This window comes from Cottoperca gobio, chromosome 4, assembly GCF_900634415.1.
Source record: "Cottoperca gobio chromosome 4, fCotGob3.1, whole genome shotgun sequence".
In the NCBI taxonomy this organism is placed as follows: domain Eukaryota; kingdom Metazoa; phylum Chordata; class Actinopteri; order Perciformes; family Bovichtidae; genus Cottoperca; species Cottoperca gobio.
The window spans coordinates 23,028,292-23,045,394 of record NC_041358.1 but is presented as its reverse complement, the minus strand read 5'-3'; positions in this window follow the sequence as shown (position 1 = coordinate 23,045,394).

Sequence of the window (17,103 nt, the reverse complement as noted above, 5' to 3'; positions counted from 1 at the left end):
ACTATAGAATAATGTACAACTTTGATCCATCTACATTATTTCCAACAGCTGAGGACGGAGAATCACATGACTGAACGACAGAGACGGACAAGGAACTTCACCAAGACCAGACTTGACTGACGTTCCCTAAGAGGAACCAGAGATAGAAATGTTTGATAACAGATCATGTAAAGTAACCTAGAGGATCCGAATGTGACAAGATCTCTGTAGTGACACAGACCGACGTATTAAAAGCAGAAGCTCTACCCAATCATCTGTCAGCAGAGCAGCAGAACTGATAGCATTGACAGAGACATGCAGATTAAAGAAAGACAAAGTTGTAAATATCTACACACACAGTGACTATGCATGTTCAACATGTGTTTGCTCAACAAGTACAGCATACAGGTATGGTAACATTGACTAACAAACATATTACTCACTCTAATAGAAGACTTATTGAAGGCAGTACAGCTACCAAAGTATATTGCTTTATATAAAGGCACAACACATATGATAAGAACTGATCCAGTTTCAGTAGACAACAATATGTAAATGAGAAGACAAACACGCCAGAACACAAGACAGAGATATTGAAAGAGATGCAGCTATAAAGTAAGAACAAGCCGTTTGGACTAAGAATAATTACATACGAGACAGAGACGACTGACGAAAGAACACTTGACCAGAGAAGAACTCAGTACGACCAAGAACATATATAAATGTGTGTATTGAGACACGGTATTTGACCATGTCTCAAAAGGGGGAGTATTATATTGAGTATTATATTAATAGAGTATATTCATAGCATTTGATTCAAAGGCCGAATGCCGACTCCAATAAAATCCATGCAGATGTGCTGAAACTGATATTCTGAACTAAATAAATATGAAGGAAATAAATATAGTTTAACGATTATAGACGTGTATAAAATGAGCTGAAGTATTTCCAACACATACAGTAGACGCTATGACAGTAGCTAAAGTGTTTACCGCTAAATTAACTGTAAAATAAGGTAATGTGTGTAAAGGATGATAATAATAATAATAATAATAATAATGATAATAAGCTTTATGTAAGAATTGCAGGTCAAAGTACTTGCACTGCAAAAACATAAAACATTAGACAGAATAAGAGCAAATATATCCTGGTGACACATAAATATATCACCACTCCTGTGAGAGACACTGACTCCATGAAGCAGAAACTGGACCTCTTCGTGGTGAAGTCTGACTACACAGGGAGGTGGTACCCATAGGGGCGCTTGTCTCACCATCAGTGAAGATTCAACAACCCGAAGTTTTAGAAGGGGACTGTGAAATGGGGGTCAGTCATCACAGGAGGGTGAGTATAGCCCTGTACACCTGAGACTGCACAACCACGTTAAATTTGATTTCTGTGACGTAATAACCTGTCCCTCTCCCTTAACAAGATGCAGAACAGATCAGGTGGGCAGAGGAGCACATCCGCGCCACGGAGAGGAGTGACATGTAAGAAAATAAATGATTGTGATCCATTATTCCTCACCATCGTTTCATCGCATCCCAGAGATTAGAGACGGTTTGTTTTAGGCAGCAGAGGTTTTAGGAGCAGGTCCACAAGGACACTTTAGGATAAAGGTAGAAAACAAGAAGACTGCAATCTCCAAGCAGTCAGTAGGAAAGGATATAAAGATACTACAGTAAGAAATAGAATAGCAGGGAGACAGGATATGTGGAGAAGAATATGTGGCTTGACTGTAAACTGTATACCACTAGCTCAGTAAATATATAGTGTGTGTGTGTGTACCAGTCAGGCCCCTCCTTGCTTTAAGCCCAGTCCCAGTAATACTCGGACCAATAACAGAGTAAACCTGTCTGTTAACAATGATGCACAGTGTAACAGAACCACTCAGCCCAATTTGCAAAAATCTCATTAAGAGATTTCCAACTCACAGAACCAATAGCACAAGACTGAAATATGTGCATTGATGACACTGGTCGAGCGTTTCTATGTTTGGCCCACAACAGGTCAAACTCTTGTGAGCTTGAACTCGGCTGAAGAGAAACACAGCACCTGGGGAGAGCTTCAGCTCCACAGCACACAAGAGATGCAGTAGGAGTCCCCCGGGGAGTGCCAGAGATCAAATTGGAGCAGGTTTTGACTCATTGTTTTTATGATGGGCAACTACTAATAAGAATGTGGACTAATTACATTCATTGCATCTAACAGAGGTTTATTAATTATTACAAGGGATGCCGTTAAGGGACAAGCTGAACAACAAGCAGCTTCCAGCTTATTGACATGATAGAATGTCTTTAGACATGCTCCTAGCAGAGAAAGGAGGTGTGTGTGTGCCATGTTGGATCATCCTGTTGCACAATTATATCAAATAATACTGTTTCAGAGAGATCAGTTACTAGAGCCTTACAAAGATTGACAACATTATATAAAGAATTAGCAGAGAATTCAGGGGTAGAGAATTAGTCTGGTGATGCTATGGAAAGACGGTCCGGGAGATGGAGAGTTCTCATGTCACTGGTATCTTCAGCATTAATAGCTATATCAATATTAATTTGTACATTATCTCCACCGATTTATATTTTGTAAATATTTATGCATTTTTTATATTCATGTACCAGCTAACCCAGAGCAAATTCTTTGTAGGTGAAAACCTACATGACAAGAAAGATTATTCTGATTCTAGAATACTTACTGTATGTGGATGTGGTTATATACCATAAATTAGAAGCCGCATGACGAGATTAATTGATTCCACAATCACAAAACAAATGTACACGAGTATCAGCCCCTCTCCATAGATTTATGCAATTTGATAGAACTAGCCTGATTACAGAACGAAATTGCATTAGACATGGTGCTAGCTGAAAAAGGGGGTGTCTGCAAATTGTTTGGCTCTGTGTTGTACTTTCATCCCAAATAACACAGCCCCTGATGGATCCTTTACCAGAGCTTTGAAAGGACTTGACAGACTCAGCAAAGAGCTAGCATCAAACAGTGGGGTACTCATAGACTATGATATAGAGCAGGAACACGACAGCCAGGAGGAAGATGATTTCGTGTGAATAACTCTACAAAGTGTTCTTTGCTGCCATACCGAAGCCACTGACTTTATTGTAGTTACAGTCTCTCAGTCGTATACAGATATTACAATCTTATACAGACATTAAAAGTTTACTAATATTTACTGTCTTTTACTGGAAGTGTTTTTTATTATACTGAAGCTAATTGTCTTTATGCTGGAATAACAAATGAAGTTCTTTGGTTTTATACAGAAGGTATTTTTATGACTGGAATAAAAACAAGTGCACTATGAATGTATTCTTGTATACCATATGATGAATTTGTACACCACTCGGTGCCTTACAGGACTGTCTCAGAAAATTAGAATATTGTGATAAAGTTCTTTATTTTCTGTAATGCAATTAAAAAAACAAAAATGTCATACATTCTGGATTCATTACAAATCAACTGAAATATTGCAAGCCTTTTATTATTTTAATATTGCTGATTATGGCATACAGCTTAAGAAAACTCAAATATCCTATCTCTAAATATTAGAATATCATGAAAAAGTATACTAGTAGGGTGTTCAACGAATCACTTGAATCGTCTAATTAACTCGAAACACCTGCAAGGGTTTCCTGAGCCTTGAAAAACACTCAGCTTGGTTCAGTAAACTAAATCACAAGTATGGGGAAGACTGCTGATCTGACTGCTGTCCAGAGGACCATCATTGACACCCTCCATCAGGAGGGTAAGACACAAAAAGAAATTGCTCAAAGAGCAAGCTGTTCACAGAGTGCAGTTTCAAAGCACATCCACAAAAAGTCTGTTGGAAGGGGGAAATGTGGCAGGAAACGCTGCACAACCAAGAGAGATGACCGCAGCCTTAACAGCATTGTGAAGAAGAGTCGCTTCCAGAATTTGGGGGAGCTTCAAAGACAGTGGACTGAAGCTGGAGTCCAGGTATCAAAAGCCACTGTTCACAGACGTGTCCAGGAAATGGGCTACAATAGCCGTATTCCCATGGTCAAGCCACTTCTGAACTCAAGACAACGGAAGAAGCGTCTGACTTGGGCTATGGAAAAGAAGCACTGGACATTTGCAGAGTGGTCCAAAGTCCTCTTTTCAGACAAAAGCAAGTTTTGTATTTCATTTGGAAGTCAAGGCGCCAGAGTCTGGAGAAAGGCTGGAGAGGAGCAAAATCCAAGTTGCTTGAAATCCAGTGTGAAGTTCCCACAGTCAGCTGCTGGTGTTGGTCCACTGTGTTTCATCAAGCCCAGAGTAAATGCAGCTGTGTACCAAGAGATTTTAGAGCACTACATGCTTCCGTCTGCTGAAAAGCTCTATGGAGATGAGGAATTCATTTTCCAGCATGATCTGGCATTTGCCCACAGTGCCAAAACCACCAGTAACTGGTGTACTGACCATGGCATTACTGTCCTCGATTGGCCTGCCAATTCCCCTGACCTGAACCCCATAGAGAATATGTGGGGTATTGTGAAGAAGAAGCTGAAAGACACCAGACCCAACAATGCTAATGAGCTAAAGGCCGCTATTGAAGCATCCTGGGCATCCATAACACCTCAGCAATGCCACAGGCTGATTGCCTCCATGCCACGCAGCATTGATGCAGTAATCCGTGCAAAAGGATTCCCAACCAAGTACTGAGTGCATTAATGGACATTTTCAAATGTTTGATTTTGTTTTGCTGTTATAAATCTTTTTTTTTACTTGGTCTGAGGAACTATTCTAATTTTTTGAGATAGGATTTTTGAGTTTTCTTAAGCTGTAAGCCATAATCAGCAATATTAAAATAATAAAAGGCTTGCAATATTTCAGTTGATTTGTAATGAATCCAGAATGCATGACATTTGTTTTTTTAATTGCATTACAGAAAATAAAGAACTTTATCACAATATTCTAATTTTCTGAGACAGTCCTGTATATTTACTGGAGATTATACACACCATAAATGGTGTGTAAAGGGGGAATTGTCAGGTAAATTAATCCTGATCTTCATTAATCCACACTGGAAAGACTATCACATGTATTTGTCCTACCTCAATCAATATGTATTACGACACTACGAATATGTTTCTGCACTATTATGTATTTTCTGCACAACTATGTATTTTCTGCACAATTATGTATTTTCTGCACAACTATGTATTACAAACATAATAGGGGCACTTCCCCTTTAAGAGTAACAGGTCAACAAACCATCACTTCCGGACTGCTGACGGAGGAGCGTGTAGGCGCCAAACTGGGACCAATGAGGAGAAGGTCAACGCCTACTCCATGTATTAGATGCGAATTTTCAAATGTTTGGGCACACCTGGAGCGGAGCCGTGAGACCGTAACGATGGGGCTTTTTGAGCCATGCGGTCTATGGAAACGGCGACGCGAAATGTGTCCTCAGCTGAGAATATTTTCTTTGTTTGACTTATTGCGTTAAATAAATATATAGATTACATCAGGAGATTGCTGTTTTGATTCGACATTTAAGCTCCGAGTTCTTCAGCTTTTTCCTACCCATTATAAGCTAAAGGTAATAGATAAACAGTAGTGATGTTAGATTAACAGCTAGGCTAGACAGTTAAAATCGTTAGCTTAACAGATAAACAATTGAAATTGTTAGCTTAACAGATAAATAGTTGAAATTGTTAGTTTAAAGTAACAACAAGGCTAAACAGTTAAAATGTTTAGCTCAAACTAATGGATAAACACTAAATAATTATCCTAAAGTAGGCTAATGGATAAATGGTGCAATAGCTCAAATTAATGGATAAATGGTTGAAATATGGTGGTGTCAATAAAAGGTGATTTAAGGTGACTGCGCTGTGAGGGTACATATTATGACAGAAAAGGTTGTGAAGCACTGATTTACATAATCTGCTAACCTAATCATCACACAGTGATTGATCACCATGGCAGACAGGTGGTACACTTGCCACCTGTGTAACAGTTCATGTTAGAGTCATGATACAACCCACAGCCCTTGCAGGGGGGGCACCTGGGCTGACAGCTGTGAACCAAAGCTAACAGTAGCACCATCTGAATGCCGCTAATCCTGGCGCAGACACTTGACTCTTACCAAACAAGGAATGCTGATCCCTCAGATCAGATGACATTTTGCAGGGTTAGTCATCTCTTGGATGATCAAAATATTCCTGTCTATAGAGATCACACACACTTTCCTCTCTCCTCCTCTATTCAGGTCTTTCAGTCCCATGTGATCTATCCATCAGGCCCAGGGTGTGTTTTTCTACCTGCTGGGACTCAATTTCACAGACATTTTCCTTGTCTTTAGCTGGGCTGCTCTGTCCCCTTTTTCCAAAACATCTACTGTACGTGCCTGGGCATGTGAGGACGCGTTCTCATATGAGAGCACATGAAGACACACACTCAGCATGAAAGTGCAGGTTATCTGTTAATTGTAGGTGAGGGCTCTGCCTGTGTACATGCTCAACCACAACACGCCAAAAGGGGAATTGAAACACCTCCGGGTTACCTTTCCTTCCTCTTGAGCTGTGTTGAAACATTTGTGTCATCTTATCTGTTCTGCCACCTGTGCTGTTTTGAAACTTCCCAACCGACACAGAATTTCCTAAAATTCAATTGATGATGTAATGTGATTGTGTCGATTAAGATGACACTTTAGCAAAAGATTATTACTTCTTTCATGTGCTTCACAGTGATGAAACTGTCCAATGGTAACCAGCTTGTGGCATTATGTAAAGAAGAAGAAGAAGAAGCTCTGTTGAGTCATACACAAATTAAACTGAACAGGACACATAATGGGTAAATCTTTTTATTTTTACAAATTTGTTGAAATTCACCATCACTCATTTACGTACAGTATGAAAAACAACTTCCTCAAGATGTCCATTCCAGGTAATCCATCACAGTAAACACGAAGCCCATACATTTTTGTCAAAGTTATAAATAAAGTGCTTTCTTATCATTGTACTATATTTACTGTCACTCAAAAGATAAAAATTTGGGAAGCAAACACCTTTCGAATACCTTCGAAACCATGTTGTCACATCATGCTATTGCATACATTTTTTTATGCATTTCATGTCAAGGTTTGAGTAAACTTTGCAATAGAAACAACATGGAAACAAAACACAGAAATGAAATTACATGTGGCACACTTTGCAAGATGACTGCTGTTACTATGTTCCCCTTTACCAGTCCAGCTAATCCCTCTGTGCTGGGTGACACTCACTTCTGTCCCCAGTGTGACTTACAACTCATTGCGGCTTCATAGTCACAAGCTTCTTTGCTGAGGTACTATAGGAAAATATGCCAACAAGCTCATTCAACCAAGGACACCCAAGCAGGCAGAAATAACTCCCTTAACACGCACAGACCAGCTCTGACAGACAGGGTCTGGATGTCAGCCCCCATGGTCAACGAGTCACTTTGGAGGACAAACAATATATAGGAAATACTTTAAAGGCTGCATTTCTCCTGTTTAGAACATCATAGATGGTGACGTCACAGTATGTCATAATGATCCAATTTGTCAACCAAGGACTTGAGAGGACTTGAGCAATTGGTGACATATGTAATGTTTGACAGATAATATGTTGCATTCTGTTGCTGTAATATCCAATTGAGGATATGCCCAGGTAGATTTCCACTGATGCCCCTTTTCTGCTCTATGTTCCTCACCCGTCTCCCCTCATGATCCCGCTATTTCTTTCACTTTGGATTTTCCAGTCTTACATCATCTGGAACAGCACAGAGATAGCACTGACCTAATCAAATCAAATGTCTAAAATATAGCATTACACATCCAAAACTCAGCTTTACCTTATTTCACCAACAACCTGTGTGACCCTGCTTTTGACTGCTGTGTTGTCGAAACATGCAGTCCATGAAGTAAATAGCCTTCATGACATTAACATGTGTTTTGCGTGAGTTCAGCCCAGGTCAGATATGTTCTGAATGCAGCTTCTGACTGTTTCCACACGTGGTGGCATGGAAGGAGTTGTTCCATGACTCTAAATAGAAAGCCAACGTACTTTTTGAACGGCTGGAAAAGGTCAGGTATGGATTCCAGTATAGAAGCAACTCTATGTACAGGAACCATTTATGGTATAGTTGTAATCCCTTGAAATTTCCTGCAAATTCTCAAAAATGTAGCATTTGTTTTAGTAAAGGTGCCATTGAATGAGAGGGTTCAATTTGATACAACACATTTGTAAATATACATTTTGGGAAATACACTCATTATTATTATATCATGGGATCAATCCTCTCATCTAACTGAAATGTCAAACTATTCCTTTAAGAGTGAAAGATTAATTCCAAATTAGTGGTATCCAGTTAGTTTACTATCCATTTTTTATTTTTTAACAACACTATGCTATCTGCTCACACAGACAACACTGAAATGTAATATTTAAAATGAAGTAAGATGGAAATGTGAATGATCTTAGTCATGACCTAATCAAACGAAGGATCATAAAGATCCTTTTCAAAGTGCCCATGATAATACTGATTACCTTTATTGTCTGGATTGAGACAGACTTGTTTTATAACTATTTCCAACTTTGATTAGCACGTGGAACAGTTTACAACACTGTAACCTTTAATACATGACAAAGGTTTCCAATCCACAGTCAGAGACTGAATTAACCTAAACTGCTGATGACATTGCCTGACAAAATATTTTATTTTATGATGACACACTATGTAGCGGTGAATTACAGCCTTCACCCCCAGTTATAGTCTCAAATTACCCTTTAAACTACATCCGAACTTAGCACATCTCGACCTACCCACTAAGAAATGTGTCTGATTAATATTCATCCACATTCTCGCCTTTGTGTGAGAAATGCTGGTGAGTTCCCGATAAACACATCCTCAACAAGCAGCACCAGAAATGTCAGCTGGTACAGTATAAATAGGCACAACTGACTAATTAAGCGTGAACTCATAGTTGGCAGACGGGCTGCATCAAATAACTTCAAATGGAAAGAATAGACATGACTAAACTTATACCAAAGACTGGTGGAGTGAGCGGATATGAGTTAGTTATCATCTGGTTTATACTTCAGAGCTTCAAGCATGTTGATAAAGGTTAAGACTAGCTTGATGGTGATAGACAGGAAGGGAATGATAAATAACTGGAGTCAGTCGAATATGAGCTGATGAGTTCTGTCTGTTGTCGTGATTATTCTGGTTCTGAACGACTATTTTTAAATGTATCTGGTTCCTGACATGCATAGTGTCAGACAACCAATACAGCATAAAGTATTAATAAAGCAAATAAAGGTATGAGGATGATTTAGTGTCTGTATATTAATGTAATCCTCTTTTTACAATTACAAGTGTTATGTTCTAACAACAGCCTTGCTAGTGGCTCTGAGGCACAGTGGTGCTTTGAGCTAAATGCTAACGTCAACATGCTAACATGCTCTCATGGGAATGTCGTTAGTTTTGCTGGTATTTTTACTTAAACCGCTAGAGGAAAAGTTATTACAATTCATCCTGTGGGGGACATGAATGTGTGTACCAACTTCATGGCAATACATCTAATAGTTGTTCAGACATTTACCTAAAAAACACAAATGTGAACCTCATGAGTGATGCTAAAGTCAGAGGATCACAAAAGTCATTAGGATTTATCCTTTGGAGACTATGAATCAATCTATTAAACCTTTTCAAGATAAAGTGTTGAACAGTATGGCTGTATAAGAAGTAGCAACGTGGTATGTGTGTTAGAAAGTGAGTACCAAATATTTCACTGCTTGTTTACCAAGTTTATGGCATTTATAGTGAATGATTAATAATGCCTTTGCTGTTTTGTACATGACAGTTATATGGTTAACAATCATTGTTTCTAATGCTGAAACATGAATTTAGACGTCTGAAAGAAACTCTCAACTGCGATGGGTTGTCACAGTTTTTGGTATCACTGACTGGTTATATATATTTATGATAATAACAGCTTCTGATTCGTGTTTGAGGGCAACCGTATGTCCGTGGTGTGGGCGGTGGAACTGTCACGGCAGAACAAACGGTTCCTTGCTTGTGCACACGGTGGAAATTGAAGCCTCGCCTTGATCATTAGTTATATAGATACAGAGGGTAAGCGCAGCCTTCCCTTTGTGACTCATTTTTGTTTCACAGTATTTCGCCCATACACAGTAAATATACTACACGTAATTGGTGGCTGTTTTTGGTAGCCAAATGCACCTTTTCTCCAAAAGTGCTGGGCATGTGGCGACCCGTGGAAAGCTGCATTAATTTGCAAGTTAGTTTTTTTTTATCATTTCTTAGAAAAAAAACCTTGAATGGAGGTTTCCCTAATTGAAACTGTTATGGAAAATGTTTCAAATATCAGGCCTATGGTGAGAGATAGCAACCTGCTAGAGAGCAATCAGCATAAAGTACAATGAACTCTCTTTTATGGAACTACTGCTGTTATCGCGAAACACAAACAGAGAGATGGCAAAGAGGAAGCACAAGGGAGAGAGAGAGGGGCGTCAGAGCCCGAAAAGTAGGAGGAGGAGGGGGTGGAAAAAATAGAGCAAAGGGGGAGAGTGGGAAAGAGATGAAGAGAGAGAAAGAGTGACATAGAATGAGAGGGAAGGGGGCGGCTGAGCCAGAGGGAGACAGGAATTGATGACGTCGTCGGTGGGGACAAAGGGAATTTAAGGCCTCTGGGCCGACGTCACAGATGAGATCAGCTGTGTGCGACCTGCCAGCCGGATCATGTGACCTGTTATGACCTTTGCTATCAGTGATTATATTACTGCATGTCAACTGGAGAGCAAAGACTTGCTTGTAGGTAGCGGATACACTGCTGCAAAGAAAACAACAGGATAAAGTAAGCGAAAGCAAAAAGAGAAAGAGAGAGAATCAAGAGAGAAGGATCATTTTTAGAAAAGAAGTGTGTGTGGGGGAGGGGGAGGGGTAAAAGCAGATGGAGAGTTGGAAAAATACAAATTAAGCAAGAGTGCAAGTGCAAGGACCAAGGGTGGGGAACAGGAAGACAACAGGAGAGATAAAAAACAGCAGGAGTACCAGCCAAAATTGAATTAGCCTGCAGCTTCGGCTACCCCTAAGCCTAGGATGGAGGAGGATTAGTGGGCAGGGATTCTGGAGTGTGTGTGGGTGTGTGTGGAAGTATTCAACCGTGTGGGAGGAGAGCAGAGCGATTTGGCAAGTTCTGAACTTGCTTGCACCAACAAAGGAAATGCCTGCATCTGGTATTCATCACTCTGTACTGTACACACACACACACACACACACACACACACACACACACACACACACACACACACACACACACACACACACACACACACACACACACACACACACACACACAATCACTGCTACTATTATCTCCTATCTGTTTTCTTTTAGTGTAAATGTGCTGGGAGTATTGGTGCATGTGCATCACAACATGTTGCTCTTAAACTGATTTGGTGTCCCCTCTACACACGCTGACCTCAAAGAGCAACATTTTTACAACTGATACTACTCAGTGAATGAGTAGAGCCATTGCAAAAGCCATATCTTAGTTTTACCAGAAGTAATAAGCAAGAAGTCCGTTCTGCATTGCCAAAACCACCTACCCAGCCACCCACACTTCCTGCCCTGAGTCTCTCTCTCCTCCACTCTCTCTCACTCCTATTTTCTGCTCTGTTCTATTTTATACACTCCACGCTGACATCTAACCTTTGTCGGACCACCAGTCCCTCTGGCACTACGCTGTGGGTTGTCAAACAGACAAATAAACAAACAGATAGAGCTAACACCCTCCCAGCTTGGCCGAGTTTCACAGCTATAAAGGTTCTTATCGTGCCCGGCTTGTGTCCTGTGGGTGGATTTCATTAGCTTATTTAACACATTCAGCCTAGTTCCAGGCTGAGTCCTATTGTGGGCTTTTTAGTGTGAGCAGACCGGCTCTGTAAAAGGCAGCAATTATCAGGTCCACTTTGTGAGGGTGTCGAATTTACACCATTTGAATTAGTCTGTGCAGTATGTGTATGACAGGCCTGGATCTGGGGGTTTGGGAGTAGAGTGGACCATCATGATGAGTCGTGCAGTGTCACAAACACAACAGAGACTGTGAACAAGACAAATGGTTTCGCCGCACATGAACAGAATATGGAACAGAGTGTGAAATATCCTGTTACAAACGTGATAGGCTAAGCCATAACAGTACATCGTATTCTCACAGGATCCATGTGGAGGCTCAAATCACAGTGGTGATTCACATTACTATGTTACTTCAAGCCAATGGTTGTGAATTATAAATATGGCATCAAGGAGCAGTTTGACATTTTATGGAATATAGTTATTTGCTTTTTATCCAAGACTTAGATGACAGGATTGATATCATTCTCAAGTCTGTATGCTAAAAATAAAGTAACAGCTACAGCCGTTAGCTTAGCTTAGCACACACTGGAAACAGTGGGGAAACAGCAGGCCTGACTCTGACCTAGAGGTTAAGAAAATCCACCTACCTACACTTGGACTTTAGACTAAACCAGACTAACTGTTTCCTTTTGCTTCCACACTTTATGCTAAGATAAGCTAACCGTGTCCTGCCTAGCTTCATATTTATTAGACACCAGAGTGGTAATCTAACTAATAAGTATATTTAAAAAAAACTATTTCATTAACCAAACAAACAAGTCAGTGAATACATTCAGAGTGCAACTATGCTAGAGTACAAAGATTGACAAGTATTTTGTCACTGTCTATAACCGGGGATACAGTCGTTGGTCAAATGCTAAGATGTGTGAAAGTTGTACTCTGATTACACGCTTGGTACATAAAGTAAGTCTCATCAACTTTACTTACCACTTAGGAATGCGTTGGCTAAGGACAGAGTGACTAAAATGTTCTAAATGTTATATAGAAATAAAACACAAACAGTACATAAAGTTACTCATCACACACACACACACACACACACACACACACACACACACACACACACACACACACATAAACTCAGCCATATGATGAGTGTGCCTTCTGTAGAGAATGGTTACAACCAGTTTGATTGTGAAATGTTTGGACAGTATCCAGTGTGCCTCTGGGCACTGTTCAATCTACAGAGGTTGTTGCATTTAGTCATCACTCAGCAGCAACTGAAAAAAACACAAACTTCTCAGTATGTACCCAAGCTATTGTTATGATTTATTTATCAGTCATTGACTACTTTGTTAGATGAAGTATCCGCTTCCCGAAAAGTTTCAACAAAATGTTTTCCGCACAAAAGTCAGGACAATGTCGTGACTCGCAAGACTGGATATGGGGATCTGGTTGAAATGTCCCTGGCTTGGATGTTCAGAAGTTACAGTAAGCTGTGACTGTGACTAAATCATAGTCTGATGTGACACTTTCTTTTCTTGTCCCATGTCATTGCACGTTTTGCATATTTTCTCTCTCTTTCTGTCTTTGGCCGGGGCTCCTTACACTCTCTCTGGCACGCTGTCTGCTTTGGTGTGTAAAGCTGTAGAGGTGTCGTTGATGTGTCATCAATCATCTGTGCTGTGAGCCGGGAGGGCGAGCGAGCAGCACTTCAAACAGGGCTCCTTATGCAGGTGTGGGATCAGAGGCCCTGTCCACATGGAAGCCCTTCCACTCCCACCCGACTCCTCACCCATCTGCTCTCTGATGACTCTTACGTTGTATCTTGGGTCCTTTTGAACTCCATCCCAAGATTCAGCACTGATCCCACTCCACATTTGCCACTGCTATGGTTTCTTCAAGCTATGGCGGTATGTTAGTAGCAACATCCCTAAACCCTAATCTGTATATGTAGCAAGATGTATGTACAAAAAAAGCATGTTATATATCGCAGACCACATATTTTGTGTTATTCTTCTAAAGCAGGTAACCCTAGATAATGTTACATATTTTAACATTCTCTTTTCATTTGTCACATTGCATACATTCACAAACTGGCTTGCACCTGAGCATATGTTGCCTGTCACTATATTGTTTTTGTATGAATACATTAAATGAATTCCAGCAACACAAATCTGTGTGTATGTTGGTTTCAGTGACATAATACTACACCCCATACACGTAATGTGTCAGCATGTGTATGATGTGTCAACACACGTGTCAGCAAGTGTATGATGACATCGTACATGTGATTTGTCGCAAAGGAGGTTCAATGTCTATGAGACCAAAACAACAACTGATCACGTAACTGTCTCTGCCCTGTTTGCTCACTGACAAACACTTTGTGATAAATAGTGGCGTTATGAAATTAATCGGTCATTTGGATTTGGGAAAAAGGACATTTTGAAAATACAAATGATAGGAATCAGATAGAAAACATTAGCAATACACTGTTATTGTGAGCCATTATGAGTCATTACATTTGACTTAATTATAGATCAAAAAAGGAGGTCAATTCATATGGTTATTTATGGGATAATGTCTATTATTAATTTTCTGCAAAGTTCAGAGGTTTTTGATACGAGAATGTTATCTGAGAAAACCCCTCCTCTCTAATGAAAAGCCTCACAATTCTTACTTTGAACTCACTTCTTTTGGTTTCCTCCCTAACACACATACACTCACACACACATACACTCACACACATACACTCACACACATACACTCACACACATACACTCACACAAATCTCACAAGCCACGTAACCTTATCGCTCACAATCTCTTTCACCAGTTTGTCAGTACAGACCATTCAAATGGCTGAACATCCGCATAATTCAGAAGCTTTATCCACTTACAGTAACAGGCACTTAGGCTTAAGTCGATACCAACTCAAAGATAACACACAAATGAAATTAGAGACACATAAAGATCTAGGCCTTATTTAGTCAAAACCAAGAGTAAAGGCCAGGATAGGAGCGAGTCATAAAATGATAACGTATCTTACATCAGACAGGCATTGACCTCATCTGCTCTGTTTGTATATTTTTATATGACTGTAATTATTTTAGAGCCACCCTTGCATCTGTCATAATTAAAGACACTCCTTGTATGATCAGTTTCACTAGTATAAATTCACACCGTTTGTATCAGCATGCCAGGTATGCAGGCATGGGTATGTGTCAGCTTCCTGCGGTAGTATTGTGAATGTATCGTGCCGATGGCCGGCGAGGTGTGTCTACCCCACTCACATCCACTCAGGGTGAATCAGGGAGGAAATTGTGGCAGGAGAACAACAGCAGCAGGCTGAGTGCGTTGGGCATGGTTCATTTTTCTCCCGAGGCAGAGGGCGGCCCACTGGTGACTTTGATGGATAGGAATGCTGCTCACCCACACACACACGCACGCCCACACATGTCCCACACACTCAGTCTCTCACACAACAACTTGCACGTTGTTGCTCGCACATGGACACACACGCACACAAACTCGGGTACACAAGCAATCACACGCAGGCTGCTCTGTCCCACCAGATCTGATATCCAATGTGAAATGTTTACGACCCGCCCACAAGGCCTTCCTCCCTTGTCAATAAACTTCCCAGAAGTATGTGTGATGTATTCTCATGTAGCTGTGTATGGGGGTTGCTCTTGCGCCCTCCATCACAGGCTTGCCCATGTGCATCTTACTGCACCATGCAGCACAAAGTAAAACACATTTAGCTTTTAGTCTGCCTGATGATAAATTTGAGCATTAGGGCCATTCTTTTTCTTAATCACATTGTGATTAGTCACATTAGCAAAGATAGAATGAGGGGACATACTGTACTAGCTACTGTGGATTAAAACAAATGACATACTGAAAGGAGGTCTCTACACAAAATACACAAAAAACATTTACTTAAGAACAAGAAACCGCCAGTTTACAAAACAATCTCATGATCAATATTACATGTAATGAGAGTTTCACCTTTGTCATGAAACATATCAGATTGTCAGCTCAAGGTCTAATTCAGACAAACAAGGTCAGAGTGTTCTGCATGACTTCAGCTGTGTTGACAGCTAGACCTGCTGACGAGTGCTGCCAAGCAGTCTCATGGCTGAAAGAAGAACTTGACTCTCAAGCGGCCAGAGTGACAAACATCGATGCACATTAGCTTCCGCTCTGCACTATAATCTCCAACACACACAGGTACTGTGATGTGCTGCAGTCGGCCCGACAAGCGTCAACACAAGCTATGGAACAAGCTAATTCATAAGCGCAGCGTTTGACTCAAACAAAGGGTTGTGTTTCAAGTTCAGTGGGGAGTTTAACCAACTCCTTTCACTTTGTTCCACTGAGTCAGCATCTCTCAGAGAGAAAGACAGAGATGGAGACAGATAAAGCTGTTAGGGCTGGGCACAGAGAGAGAGACCTTTGTCTGCTCATAGGAGATGTTTCTTTTGAACACACTCTGCTATCTCACATGCATACACACACACACACACACACACACACACACACACACACACACACACACACACACACACACACACGCACACACATGATCAAGATTCAGTTCTCTGAGTGTGATAATATGCTGGTCGGGCACAGCGTCCCCTGCACAGTTGGGAGGAGAGTGTCTTTGTAATCAGACAGACCGTCTGTGTTCATCCTCCTGAGGCTGGGCAGTTCTTGGCTGATGCATGTTAACATGTTCTGAGGCAAAGTCAGGTCTTTCTTTTCCTGAAACAAATTGCACAACATCTCTCTTGTCCTTATGATGAACCTGGTTGTGATGATTATCACATAATCAAGTTACATGGACGTAATAACTACACAGGCCTATTACAATAGATTGCCCTAATCTACAGCACGTGGAAAGTACATTTACTTAAATCCTGTACAAATTCAGGGTACTACTCCATTTTTCTTTTTGCTTTAATCTATGGTTTTACCCCACTAACTATTTTTCTTTTAACACCACTACATTTATTTATTTAATGTATTAAAATGTCCCAATATGATGCACTTAGTTAAAAAAGGTATGATGCATTTTTATAGATTAAATGATTGGGAAGTGTACAAAGGGGTAATAATTAGCTCCGCCTCCAGCAGCTGCAGCATTTTATTGCTGATTGCACATTATGAGTATCAGTAATAATAAAACAATGACATAAGATACTAAAAATGGGCAGTTCATAATGAGTTATTTTACTTGTATTACTTAAAGTACATTTAACTGACAATA